The sequence below is a fragment of the Perna viridis genome, chromosome 4 (genome assembly GCF_037379345.1).
Source record: "Perna viridis isolate PV_CMFRI_1.1 ecotype Kerala chromosome 4, ASM3737934v1, whole genome shotgun sequence".
NCBI lineage: Eukaryota > Metazoa > Mollusca > Bivalvia > Mytilida > Mytilidae > Perna > Perna viridis.
In genome coordinates this window covers 18,735,506-18,746,580 of record NC_142448.1, presented here as the reverse complement: position 1 = coordinate 18,746,580, position 11,075 = coordinate 18,735,506, and the positions used below count along the sequence as shown (strand labels likewise).

At 32.6% G+C, this 11,075-nt stretch overlaps 1 long non-coding RNA gene across 1 annotated transcript; it reads left to right on the top strand.

The window, feature by feature from the left end:
- The first annotated feature begins 2,346 nt into the window (after nucleotides 1-2,346).
- LOC148619170 (uncharacterized) lies at nucleotides 2,347-5,698 on the top strand. The gene is made up of 3 exons (XR_015921303.1): nucleotides 2,347-2,792; nucleotides 4,198-4,400; nucleotides 5,558-5,698. It is a non-coding gene; the product is annotated as an uncharacterized LOC148619170 (long non-coding RNA).
- Nucleotides 5,699-11,075: the final 5,377 nt, after the last annotated feature.

The window sequence follows — 11,075 nt, the reverse complement described above, 5'->3', positions numbered from 1 at the left end:
CATTTTTCGCGTCAGTAATTCAACTTATCCGAATTACGTACAAGGACGTCTTTTTATTCGAACTATTTCCTATCGTTTACTCTATATGAAGATGTGGAATGACCCCCCCCCCCCACCCCTCGTGGCCATTCAATTCGAGTTCACTGAGCATATTTAGATCGCGTATTAACGAATCTAATAATATCGTACTAATACATTGGTAGTAGACGGTCAGATCTTGCATGCCGGGTTGCGCATGAACAGCAGCTCTCTTAACGAGCATCATTTTATTCAGGCTAACCTGGTAGCCAGTCCGAACTGTTCCTGTGACCAAGTAGAGACAAGCAATCATTTCTTACTTGAATGCAACAAGTACTCAGAAATCCGGCTTAAAACTCTCCGAACTTTGAGTTTTCAGATTGATATTACATTGACTTTCCTATAACCATGACACTCTTTTGTTACCAATCTGCTGAACAAAGGATTGACAAAGCTATTGGGACATTTAAGCTGACCAGTTGCTTTTGTGTGAGTTGATGAATAGGTAGCCACTCACCCATGAAAATTTACCTGGTCAGTTGTAAGGTTGCCAATACTGGCTATGTTTCACATCCTATGGAATTTTCTCAGCTTGTGGATATTACTCAAAATGTGTTTCGTGGGAATTTAATGTGTTTTTAACAATTAGTATTTTTTTATGTACTCGCTAACACAGGAAAAGTACTAATGTGGAAAACTATTGGTTGTGAATATTGTTAATATTTTTCCTAGAAAAAAGAGCTTTAAACCCACAGGTCCCCTAGTGGATAGCAAATATGAAATGACAAATTAAAGTAAAAGAGTAACACTTTCATGGAATGAACAATAACTTGAAGTTACAATGTTATGCCACTTTTTATTTGAATTGTCCCATCTCAAAGCTGAATCCATTGAGTACTGGTTTTTAAATATATGCATTGATATATACTCCTTCAAAGTAAGTTCGGATTCTTATAAATTTCTTGCACATGCTTTCATATTATTTAAAATATACATGTACAAAAAGTATATATAGTTCTGATGAAATTTAATGCACTTCAGCAGTAAGTACAATTCCAATAAAATCATTTTTCACATGAAACACTCAAATCAGAGCTGTAAATCATAGCACTTAATCCAGAACAACAATTACAATGAAACTAAAACTAAGAAATATTCTCCATAAAATTCCAGTTTAATACATGTATATCACTGCTCGTAATCCAAAGCTGTACTTCCAATGAAAAAAAAACAAACAAAAACAAATGATACAAATCTTTAATTTAAAAATAACCATTGCACAAGATCCAAAACTACATTTTACTGTAATGAAAATCATTGCACTTTATAAAATGCGCTAAATCCCAAACTATTATATTTTTAATGAAAATCATTGCACTTTAATAATCCACAAAAGTTTCAAGGAAAACAGCATTTAAATCCAAAGCTATGAATTCAATGAACTGCACTTAATCCAAAGAAGTTTCAATGTAAATAACACTTATTCCAAATCTTAATTTTATTGAAAATCATTGCACTTATAATCCCAAATCATAATTTCAATCAAACTCAATGCACTAAATCCCAAACTATAACGCAAATGAAAGTTATTATTAACATGATACTTAATCCCAAACTATGAAAACCAGTGCAGTTAATCGGGAACATCAAATGAAAATCCTTCACAATTAATGAAGCAATTAATTCACTCTTAAGCTTACTCATACTCAAAATTGAATAAAATAAACACATAGCACTATTTCAAAAAATGTAATTCACTTGAACCTCAAACTGTTTTCATTTTGTATAATACGTGTTACTTAACTATAGTATGAATCACATACTTTCCACTAAAAGGGCACCACCAGTTTTATGAAGAAGGGAATAAATATTGATTGAGATCTCATTTTTGTCAAGGAAGGCTATTTATAGCCTGAACTTGACGTAGAGATCGTCGGCAAGGGGGAATCAACGGGAAGTGGATATTGCCACATGGATCTGCCTAAATATTCCGCGGTCTGTTCTCTTTACCCCACTTCCACCTTGAAAATTTACGTTAGTATATCGCTCCGCCGCCGATCAATATGTGATGCTTTGTTTTTCGTAAGAGATGGAAGTATTATGACATCAAAGCTTTTGTAATATTTGTTGGAACTGCAATATTTCTATGATTATGTGCTTATTTTAAACTATTTGAAAGTTTGTCTTAGCGAGAAGGACTATTTTTTCTAACTGATCTGACGCAGGTCAAACACGGTACCTCCAATAAGCGAAAACAATATGGCGTCGGAAGGACAAGTGACTAATTTCAAAGTATTGACGCCATAGTGATAATTACAGACTTTCGTTAGATATCTAGAAAGTACTGGAATACTAATAAAAAAACTTATTTGCAAGTGTGTTTAAATAACACAGTGAACAATTATACCACCCAAAAACGTGCGTTTTTTTTTGAGGTTTTGAGATTTTCAATCTGGTTTTCGGTTAACACCGAGGTTTTTGGTTATTCGAGCGACCCGGTCAAACATTCACAAGAAGATGTCGGAAGTTTTTAATGGCGGATTTTTTCTATGCAATGTACACTCTTTCAGTTGTTCGTATATTGTTAATGTCTACCATTACAAGATGGGCCTTGTAGGTTTGAACGTGTTAATTGTTTGTCAGTCTTACCAAGGAGTTAAATGTAGACTACTGTATCATGACTGTAAAAATCTATTGCGCATGTCGGGAGCTTCTAATAACGGATTTTCGGGGCTGCAATGTACCTTTTTGGTGATGTACAATGTACAAAAAACGTAAGTATAGTTTTAATGTTTTTGATTACAGTGAGGGTACGGGGAGGGCGGAGTTGGCATCCCTCCTTTTTATGGGAAAATTATAATTTTCATGTGTAAAATTGACAAAAATGGCAATAATGACCTAGCACCCCTAGCATTTTCAAAATGTGCGGATCCGCCTCTGCCAGATGGGTCCAAAATGCATGCAATGTGTACATGTACATGAATAAACATACAAATGTACATGTAGCAAACAATATGAAGTATTTAAACTAGAAAATAAACATTCGAATCATGGAATTGTTAAATTAATATGATTTCGAAAGCAGAAACATAAGCAATGTCTGCTTCAAAGGTAAGAATGAAAGGCAATGTAATTAAAATTAGATCTTAATTGCTCCCCCTTTTTTCTAGGTCACATGAAGTCATGCGACAAAGGAAAAAGGAGGAGCAATTAAAATCTAATCTGAATTAGATTGGGATGAAATGAAGCCATGTGGCATCTTTATTACATTCAGTAGTTGATGTTGATCTATCAAAAAGAGGGATATCTAGTAAAAATTAGGTATTTACATGTAGCCAAACAAACTATTAGAGCATAAAGAGTCCCCGCTTATTACATAACTACTGAAAATTTTCCTAAATACGTTAAAAAAATTTGATTACATTTTTATTGTATTAGAAATTGCCCCATTCTCAAATTTTCAATCATTATCATTGTGGCTGACCTGTGATTTAAATACCCTATATCACACCCCTAGACTTACCGGGTATATTGCATACCCTAAATCGCAAGCCTAGACCTATTTCACGTACCCCTAGACCTATATGGCATACTGTATATCACACCCTTAGACCATGCATATCGCATACCCTATATCACACCGCTGGACTAGATTGCACCCTTAGTCATACATAATTTGCACATCATATACTGCATATCACTCCCCTAGACCTACATATATATATGGCATACCCTATATCACTCCCCTAGACCTATATGGCATACCATATACCACACCCTTAGACCTACCGGATATATGGCATACCATATATCACACCCCTAGACCTATATGGCATACCGGTACCATATATCACATCTCTAGACCTACATTGCATACCCTATATCATACTCCTAGACCTATATTGCATACCGTATATTACACCCTACACAGAACACACTTGAAGTATAATTAAAATACATATTTGATGAACATGACATGCCAAAATCTGTATCTGATGGGGTATCAAAATCCTCGACTTATATCACCCGGCGACCAATAGCCTTAAGTGGGTTGACATAGGAGTTTTGTGTTGATACCGCATGTGATATAGACTTTGGCATGTAATATTCAGTATGGAATGTACATGTGTATTATATCCATATACATGTAAGTCATAATTATCAATATGTTTTTTTTAGTGCATTGTCAAGATATACATTTAGAATGCAGATCTTAAAGTTAGATACAGGATTTTCATGACACATGAAGGACACAGTCAATTAGGTTAGAAATTCAATGTTCATGAAAGTGGATTGAAAATATGATGGATATCAAGACACCCAAACGCAGACCTTTCCTATGAGCTGATTTTCAAGGTCATTCATACATTTACAATGTATAGGTAAGTGAAGGTATACATAAGTTTGTTCATATAGTTCCAATGTACACAATGATTTAAAATTTTCAGAACTGGTGATAGGTCTACTGTAAACATTGCTAGTGTAGAACAGTTGTCATATATCTTAGCAAAATTTGCAGTTTACATTTGTATGTCTGTGAACAGGAAATTTATACTGAAAACTTCAAAAATACATGTGCATGTTCTCTAAATGTGGTTACTGGCATATGCAGTACAGTATTAATTAGAGATTTCATATATGAAATTATGATATTTGTAATATAATAATACATGTACATGTATCAAATTTGTTATTTACTTTACAGTGTAACATTAATTACTCATAAATTAATCAACATACAGGGATGGATCCAGATATTTTGAAATGGGGGATCCACACATCATTATAAATCATCAGGTAACTAGAAACCACACATGGGAGAAGCCCTAAAGTAATATCATTAGTAAACTTTCCAGTTTCTGTATTTAGAAGTTTTGTCTAGTACATGAAATGGCTTTGATTTATTGTTTTAAACTCACCACTTCAAACCACTTTAATGATCTTCCTGGTTATGAGGAGATGTTGTTTTAACATTGACCACCTGTCAGTCAGGTGAAAAGTAACCTATTCTACTCTTACTTATGTTACCTGTTATTAACAGTTATTGAAACAAAGATGTGCTAATGAAGTACACTGTACTATATTTTTGTAAAGTTTGTTATGTTTTATTTAAGATCAATTTGAATTATTTTAGTGAAAGGAGTATTTATTTTTTCTTAATTAAGACAGCTGATAGAGATATTTTAAGAATAACATTTCAGAACACTAAAATATATATATTTATTGTATTTTTTTATAATGTAGGACAGAAATTATAATGCTACAGAAATACTGTTTGCAAAATTTCAATCAACCAGTACTGACTAGGTGGCTTAAAAACCAGTAAAAACTTGGGACAATGATAACCACCCAACCTCTATTTTAGCCTGATTTTGCACACAATTATATGTACATGTAAGAATATTTCTCATCAAGAGGAGGTTTCTGTACTTCTATAGGATGTGGCTAAAATACATGTATATTTTCATGCATTTACATATTGTAATATTTTGCAATTATCAAAGGCACTGTTATCATCTTTTCCTTGATTTCTTTTCAGTGGTAATCCATTTTAAAGTTTCACTAGATGTGGCGAGAAGAAAGCAAAAGCAAAATGAACTATTTTTGTGCTGGGACACAATTTAGGCATGAAACAAAGTTCATGATTCTCAAGTGCTGGTACATGTCAACATCTCTTCATAAAAACTACAAATATGAAGTCTGATTTCGTTGCACTTATTTGTTGTCAAAACATAAGAGTAACTTGTATTTTAATATAATACATATTGGTGAAACAATCATTCCGAAAAAAATGAAAGAAATGCACATACATTATTGAAGGCAGACAGGTATAAAATAATGATTCATCATAAAAAGTGGTACTCATGGGATATGGGTTCACTAGTAACCTTTTTGTTCTGGAAAGTAGAAAGGATGGATTTATATTCAAAGTGCATTTGTTATGAAGAAAGACAAAATATTTCCTGTATTCACTACATCTCATTATCATTGACTTTCCATCTGGATTGAAATCTTAAACTGCTAAAATATACATGGAACAACCAAAGTTGTTTTAGTGTAAAGATTTTTAAACTGCATAATAGTTTTGATAACAAGAGTTTGTATCCTTGTATCCTTGTTTGAATTGAAAAAATCCTAGAGAAAGGTAATTATTTATGGTAAAAAAGTGTATAGTTTTGACATTTTCAACTCAGAGCCTAATTAGACAACAATGATAAGGACAAGGTGTAGTAAATTCTGTTTGAAAACTAACAATATTGACATATTTGTTCATTTAATCTATTACAAATCACTGTCAAAGAGAGCACAAACAAGGAGAAGTTGTTTTGCTCATTTCTCCCTTTAAATTAGGTCCTTGGTCAACCTGGCTCCCCTAGTCCACAGGATTCATTTCTATTTCATGCATCTCCAACCCAAAATTTCAAAGTGTGGATTTTTTTCTTACTTTGAAAATTCATATAATATTGATAGTCAGTGATTCACAGTGGAGATCATATTTTTGAAGAAATGCTAGTTTAGGTGTAAAGTGTCAAGAAATTTGAGGACATACACAGCCAGAAATACAAAAACAATAAAAGAAAAGAAGATCCATAAATTCATTAATAAACAAGCGGTATTGATATGCATTTCATAAAAACAGATGGTTTTCTTTAAAATGACTATTTTTATCGTTTTTTTTAGCTTGCAATTAGGTTACATGAATATTTATGAGGTCTTCCTTGACTCAGTGCCTCAGCACTTTGATTGTAATAATGTATAAGACTTCTGTGCAATGCAGTTAAGATTTATCAAATACTTTAATATACTATTCCAATTGATTAAATTTGAACTCCCCTCACCAATGAAAAATAGAATATCTCAGGTAGCTGCTTCAGATTTAAATAACTAAGAGCTAGCTATGAAAAGATTCATAGGTGAGTATTCATCATCTCTTTCAATAGCAACTGGTCAGTTTAAATGTCCCAACAGCTTTGTCAATCCATTGTATTGTTCAGCAGATTGGTAACAAAAGAGTGTCATGGTTGTAGAAAAGTCACTGTAATGTCCTTCTAAAAGGATCTGATGCTCTTACAACAGAACAAAATCCTGAATTATTCTTAAAGGTGCAATCTTATTAAATAACTCTATAACAATAAAGTTGAAAATGATAGCACTTTCCGTATATCCGTAACACCCTTCATTTCCTGCGTTATAAAGCTAGGATGTCGTGGCTTCGAGCAGATAATTTTTTGACCGTCTTTTTAGATATAAACCACTAAAATCCCCCAAAATCTTTCGTAACACAGTGCTAGCCATTCAATTGCACGGTATGAGTGACGCTGACCATCAGCTGACTGATCCTATACTTTGTTTAATTCTCGTTTTCGTGCTAACATATATACTTAATAGTGTTAGACCCGGTTTGCACTTATAGTGGTATTTGTAATACATGACCGGACTGAGGGGTTTCTTAAAGTCATTGGCTATCATTTAGGGTCCCACACGGATGGTGTAAAGCATCAAATCGTTTACAAGTCATACCCGTGAATGTAGGTCATGGTGTATTCGGGGAAATTAGTTTTCATGTGACCACGTTCATTCTTTAAATTTATCAAAAGCATCACAGGTGATTTAATGTCGATCCGTGATCTAGGGATCCAATTTGTGATCTGCACGCTGTACAGCCTACAGTATTTGCTGAATCTTTGACACAGCGAAATACTATTTGGGATAAAATCAACACTTGCCAGTGCAAAAAATAACGTTGTGTTTCCGATTACCATTCTAAAATTTTGTAGAGTCGGAAGGTAGGGATTTATTTTCATTTTTGTTTAAATTTTGAAACGAAATAAGTCATAGTGACACCAAATCAGAATACAATGAAAACCAAATCTACAAAGATTAAACATGTAATAGACTTAGTCCACGGCCTAATCCCTTTTGGGATTCGGCGCTGGATATGTTTTTTTTTGTTTTGACGGTGTTGGTCAAAACAAAAAAAAATATCTTCAGCGCCGAATCCTAAAAAGGGATTATCCACGACCAAGAACACACTCCCGGCATGTGTGTTAACAATCAATTATAAATATAAACAACCAGTGTTTCTAACTCTGTTTCCATATAGGATAGAAAAAAGTCTGGCTTTGTCTTCTTCTTCAAAATTGCATTTTATTAAGTTGAATATGGTCCATATTTCTTCACATTTTGCTGGAGGAAAAACTTCGGGTCCAAGGTTAAATAGGACCTTCCTTTTACATATCTTTTATGAGTTTATGTTCCATACAAGTACGCGTATAATCTGTTAAGTTGGGGTAGTTCCATTAGCTGCCCATTACTGTTAACGTGAAGTTTCGAGGACTCTACATTATACATATAGAGATTATGTACACGTAAAAGTACAATGTACATGTCCAAGGTTAAATAGGACCTTCCTTCTACATATCTTTTATGTGTTTATGCTCCATACACGTAGGCGTATATCATGCATATGAACTTTTTGACGCTTTGTTGCAAAACACATGGCATTGAGGAATCTGTTAAGTTGGGGTAGTTCCATTAGCTGCCCATTACTGTAACGTGAAGTTTCGGGGACTCTACATTATACATATAGAGATTATGTACACGTAAAAGTATATTGTACATGTAAGTATATTCCGAAGGAGCTCCAACGATTTTTAGTTTTGCTATATATGTACATGGCGGACGGCATGTACTGACATCTCTTTATATGATTTTTAATTTAACCATTTTCTGTTTATGACTTCGTGCCAATCAAGTAAAATTTGTACATATACATAAAAAATTAATTTAGTCTCCTTCATACTTAAAAATTGTACGCGTAAAAATAAGTAAATTTGGTTAAATTGTGAAGAAGATTTACAGGATTTAATAAAATAGAGATTATAAAGAAAGGTTAATGACAGTGTTGTGAAGTGCTGAATGTATATGCAGGTTATGTTGGTTCTGAAACCAAATAATAGTGGCAGTTCTACTGGATATATTGTATACAGCTGCAAAAGAAGTATGTAGTATACAGTTTTTGTCCAAGGAAACATTTTTCAGGTTACAAATGTATATAACTATTTAGAAGTTGATGATATTGTTTGATACAAGATTTAGATGAAATATTGATTTTGAAGTGTTAGCTGTGAGCCAGTATGGATGGATTTAGCCTTAAAGCCCTTCGTATACCGGTATTGTAATTTTGTTTCATAAGAATTTCGAATGTTTTCATTTGAGTACATGACTGTAACTGAGAAATTTATCCATCATGCAGTTTTATTCTCTTTTGCTAGAGTATGTTTTAACTAGGACGAATGTAAGAACAAAGACCTTATAGATGTAAATTCTTAGCAAATCACACACTACTAATTTGGTCCTAAGGAAGAGTAATTGACAGGCTTTTTGGGGAATTGGAAATGGAGCATGTCCAAACCCGGAATTTGCCGATATATATGTATATATTTAATATAATAGTGTCAACGTAAAAAATTGCGATCGTACATGTATATTGGCATGGTGCTGACGGCGATGTGCGAGTCGTCGTCGTCCATATTCAGTTGGTTTTCGCGCGAGGACTTGAGTTACAGTTGATCAAGTGTTATGAAATTTTTTATGAAAGTAATATTATAACTACTAAAGGAAGGCACCTTTTTAATGTATGTGGAGTTATAAAAACAACAAAAAACAAACCAAAAAAAAAAAAAAAAAAAAAACCCAAAAAACTGAGTGTCCAGAATTAGAGCAACAAATTTTACCAAGCTAACCTACATGAAGTGAAATGGGCAAGTTCAACACATGCAAGTACACCTTCAAGAGAGAAGCATTGTAATATGTATATGACTTGTCCGTCATCGAAAAATGTCTATAAATATATATAAAACGATGACGTAACATGGTCACGGCTAATTGAAATTCGTATGGCTTGGGCCATCGTCGGTTTGGAATCAATTTATCCTTAATTAAACGACGTAAGTGACTACAAGGGACGTTTTTTTATGATATAGATTAGGTGTAATAAATCAAATAAACCCAAAATTGACAAAAAAAATTGTGTCATGTCTCCTTTAATGTGCTTATATTTGTCAGATGATAGGAGACGGATTAACATAAGCTTAAACTTGTATCCCAATCTTTATGATGTATTAATGTTGTATTGATTATAATTGATGTATTTATTTGAAATAAAATATGTCTAAACTAACAATGCACAACGGGGATCAATCAAAGAACCCAACCGAATGTCAGGATGTGTTCTACGACAGTCTGATCACCGGCTAACAACTAATCAAATTACCCACTTTAAACACACCATCAGTGAGCTAATCTACACATAACTTTATAGAAATGACTTAATGTATTTTAGGGTAGGGAAATTAACGTTGGTATACACAATCGCTGATTAAATTTACAAACAATAAAAAATATCGAGTTCGAAGTGTCAATCAAAACATGTATTATATATTTGATTTAAAACACAATCGTTTGTGAAAGGATTTTTATTTAAAATTCATCAAGTAATAAAACTTTATTGAATAAAAAGTCAGTTATATTTAGTTTAAACACATTTTATTGAAAAAAAAACACACACACTTTTGAAAATACAATATAGAATATACAATTTACGGAAAAAAAATCAATAGAATTTCGCAACAATATTGTTCAAGCTTTTTCAGGACATCTCCTTTTCATGTTCTACCGACTTCGTTTACTTGTACAATGCTCGATAAATAAAGGACTTAAACAATAAAATATGACATAAAGGTTGATAAATGTTATTTTTTTGTAAGATAAAATTAGACAATGTTATGAAGAACAATTATCAAAGAATTGAAATTAGGTAAGAAAAGTTGTAATAAAGGAAAAAGAAAAACTACCAATAATGAAATAACACAAAAATATATAAATGAAGAACAAAAAAAAAAAAAAAAAACAAAACAAAACAAAAAAAAAAAAAAAAAAAAAACACAAAAAAACAACAACAACAACAAAAACCCAAACAAACATACAATCAAACAAACAAAACGAAATAATAATAATAAAAAAAAACAAAAGAAAACAAAACCAAAAACAAAAAC